The sequence below is a fragment of the Dioscorea cayenensis genome, unplaced genomic scaffold, assembly GCF_009730915.1.
Source record: "Dioscorea cayenensis subsp. rotundata cultivar TDr96_F1 unplaced genomic scaffold, TDr96_F1_v2_PseudoChromosome.rev07_lg8_w22 25.fasta BLBR01000418.1, whole genome shotgun sequence".
In the NCBI taxonomy this organism is placed as follows: Eukaryota; Viridiplantae; Streptophyta; class Magnoliopsida; order Dioscoreales; family Dioscoreaceae; genus Dioscorea; species Dioscorea cayenensis.
The window spans coordinates 22,240-26,331 of record NW_024086809.1 but is presented as its reverse complement, the minus strand read 5'-3'; the positions used below and the strand labels follow the sequence as shown (position 1 = coordinate 26,331).

The following is a 4,092-nucleotide window of genomic DNA, read 5'->3' as shown; positions in this document are numbered from 1 at the left end:
GGCTCAAATTAGATCTTATACATGGACCCCACCAACTTAAAGACATCTTGCAGCCAGGATTTAAAGTCTCAGCTAAGTCACATTACACTACTCCAACTCAGCATCTGCAACAAATACAATATTGTCACATTAGTAGCCAACTTCTTACTCAACATTAACTACCAACCTATCCTTTAACCTCTATTCAAACATTCCCTCCTTCCTCATTCCCTTCAACTACTTTATTCTCTGACCATACAATGACCTTCACAACAGCAGCACCCGCAACTAGGGGTGAACATGAGCCGAGCTGAATCAGGCCTGGACTAGGCTAGACTCAAAAATACAACACATATATTCGGGCTGGGCTGTGCCGGGTCATGTTCGGGCCAAATTATCTTGGTCCAAACCCAGCCCATTTGATTATCATTAGACCCAGGCCCAACCTAACCCAACCCAAAAAATAAATAATTATTTTAAATAATTAAAATAACTAAATAAAACTACTACTATAACCCCTAAAATTTTTTCAAATAAGTAAAAAAATACAACACGAGTATTATAAATGTTTCAAACAAATTCTATATAAATAAGTAGTAATATTATCAACAAATATTATCAATAATATATTATATATATTATCAATAAATTCTATATAAATTAGAGGCTAAAAAGTTAGCTAATTTTGACTATTTTCAAGCCTAATATATATATAATTATATATATATTTTTATTATAAATAATATATTATATATATTGTTTATTTATTCGGGTCGGACCGGGTCGGGTCGGGTTAAAATTCATCTGACCCAAACTCAGCTCGAAATTTAATCAGGCCAAAACATTTGAGCCCAACCCAACTCTTTGGGCCAACTTTCTAAACCCAGGCCTTGTATTTTTTGGGCTGGGCTAGGGCCAGCCCATGGGTCGCCCGACCCATGTCCACCCCTACCAGCAACACCCTTCCAACACTCCTGCAACCCACTAAAGCTCTGCAATACTCTTGTAGCACCTCACTGGAGCTCCTCCCGAAACACTCCATACATATGGTGGTCCTTTGATTTTCATAATTAGGGTTTCAACTTAGGTTAATTTCTCATAATTGAAAATTCAATATACTAAATAAAATTCTCATCATAAGACCCCAAACAATTCTAAACTAAAATCATTATGGTACCACTTGAAGGAAATATATAGAAACAATCCCTAAAGAAATTAGGATTCTCTTGTTGAAATTACTTTGGGAAACAAAAAAAATAGCAGAAGCGTACCTATACATAAATCAATTGACACAAAAAAGAAGATGGGAACCTTAATCAATGAAAACCTAATACTGAATCTAATTTTTAACATGCATCAGTTAGAGACCACACCCTATTTATAAAAAAACTTATAAGGTTAATATCATAAACTTGACGGTTTTGACATTAGGAATTCTACACTTTATTATATAAATTTACACATCTAATTTAGATATATAATTAGGAACAACTCAAAATTTATTTAGATCGCTAGACTTATATCTTTTAAATCAAATATGGTGATATATACACAATTGTTAATGCAATTCATGAACGTCCACATAATTTAGTTTATATATATTATTAGATCCCTGTATAATGTGTAACCCACAATTCAACAAAAATGTGATTGGCACAATAAGTTTTCAATTATCACCACTAATGTTGAAATGCAAGTAAGCATAGATGCTAGGAAGCTTGCTTAAGTTCAATAGTAAACAAAGACGAATAAGTTTGATATTGATGTCAAAGCTAATAAATTCTTTTTTACTGACAATATGATGAGCACAAAAATAATATCCTTTAAGAGTTTGAGATCAGCGCCAATGGTGATGAATGAGTAAGTGGAGATATATATGGACAATTTAATTTGATAGATAAATGAATTAAATGCAAACTTCCAATTTTTTAAATTATTTTGAATTATTTTGAGTTTTCTCAAATTCTTCTAATTTCTTAGAATTATTTTTAGTTTTTAAATTTTTTTAAATTAATTTTTTAAAAAACATCTCTGTTGGAGGTTTTCTTTTTTATTTATTTATTTTTTTAAATGACAAGACAACAAGTCAACAACAAAGTCCAGAACTCTTGGGTTGTTGGCCATGGTGTTTAATTGGTGTTTTAGACCATTTGTTCCATTCTCCCCTACTCATTCAACCGATTTTTAATTTAATAATAAAAAGATATTAATTATAAATAAAATAACAAAAAAATATATTTAAAAAAAGCCCGCCGGCTTAGGTGGGCTGGTTTTTAAAATTTTTTCCCTATTTTATTTATTTGTTTATTATTTTTATTTTAATCTTAAAATATTAAAATCTAAATTAAATGCCCTGAGCTTTTTCCCAAATTTGCACTGTAGTTTCCCAAGTAATCTTTAAACTTTACAAAATTTATTTAAATTTTTTTATAGATGCATCTCTTACACAACATACCTAAACAAAAAGATCCATCACTTCTGTCTCGCTTCTATTTTTCATATTGAACATTGAATTTATTTATTGTGATTTCAAAATAACATTTTTATTTAAAAAAGTTACAAATTTGTTTCTTTATTTTTATTTTTTACTAAATATAATTTTTTTTATTTAACTACTTATAAGAAAGTTCAATCTCTTATGTGACGCCATAAATTTGAAAAGTAAATATTAGAATCACTTGAGTTTGAATCTATATATATATACACTTGACCGTACAGTTACACTATATATTCCTTTAATGATGAAATGGAATTAGAGGTGCAATCCACCTAAAAAAATATTGGAAATATTTCACAAAAATTCTTTCCAAATGCAAAAGTTCAAAATCAATATTAGTTTGATTGATAAAAAAGTCATTATCTTTCGGTTGCTCCTTCGTATATATATTTATATACCTATTCTAAATTGATTTTGTGAAATATAAAATAACAATTTAGTTTTATTTTATCAAACTATACTTTCCCAAAAAGAAAAGCACACAAAATAAAAAACATTAAACCATGTCTTCATTAATTCAGTCCTAAATATCCTCTAAAAATATAAGACATGATGATCTTATTCATTGATCCCTGACAAATACAACAAGGACCCTTTTATTATAAACACATATAATAATTCGGAGCATGCATAAATCAAGCATAGTTAGACATGGCCACACTTTTCACCCACACGGCACGGACTAGGAGGAGGAGATTCTGGTATGCATGCATGGCCATATGGGCACCCTCTCCTTCCTCGGTTTGGATACAAAGGCATTCTTCCTCTTCCTGGGATTCGATACACAGGTGTCCCTACATAACATTTATAATTAAAATATCAAAGTTTCAGAAAATATGTATATCTATACTAAGGAACAAGAAATTTAGTTCTATAAAGAAACTGAGATAATAAAACTCACCAATTAAGCGAGGAGTAGCAGAGACTGAGCACAAGAATGAATTGGTGAAGAGAAGTAGCAGGATGGAGGCTATAATGATAAAAGCTTTGTTGCAAGCCATAGATATATTTCTTGCTTATAAGACTTTATTACTTGCTGATATGTGAACACCAAACTTTATAGTAGTTGTTCAAAGTTGTTAGTGTGAGAAGTAGTTAATTAATTACGTCATTTTACAAGGAAGACTTGACTTGGACTTCTTCGTATAATATGCCACACAAGTTGAGCCAGCTTTTAATTTTCTCTCATCTCATGCTTGAAAAGTTCTCAAATAAAACAATATCAAACAGTAACCATCAAAGGTTGTCATGATCAATGTGTTTTCCAAGTATGCACGTTTCATTTAATGTTAGTAACCTTTTTCCAAACCAAGTCTTCCCATTAGGTCTTCCAGTTTGTCCTAACTCCTAAGTTAATTATATATATATATATATATATATATATATATATATATATATATATTATATTATATTATATTATATATTGTTATAAAGAATTTTAAATTAATAAAAAATGGTTGATTAACTTCCTGATGACAGGCGCATAGACGACGTGGCATGATCTTCTACATCCTAGGTCTCCCCGTTCGACGTGGCATGTGCGTATATGGAGAAGTACAACGTAAGGGCATTTCGGTAATTTGGCGGGTGAAGAGATTTTATGGTTGTACCGGGTC

At 30.6% G+C, this 4,092-nt stretch overlaps 1 long non-coding RNA gene across 1 annotated transcript; it reads right to left on the bottom strand.

Moving 5' to 3' along the window:
* Window positions 1-2,963: 2,963 nt before the first annotated feature.
* On the bottom strand, window positions 2,964-3,516 carry LOC120254327. The gene is made up of 2 exons (XR_005534595.1): window positions 3,378-3,516; window positions 2,964-3,270 (listed from the first exon to the last, which is right to left on the bottom strand). It is a non-coding gene; the product is annotated as an uncharacterized LOC120254327 (long non-coding RNA).
* Between the last annotated feature and the right edge of the window lie 576 nt (window positions 3,517-4,092).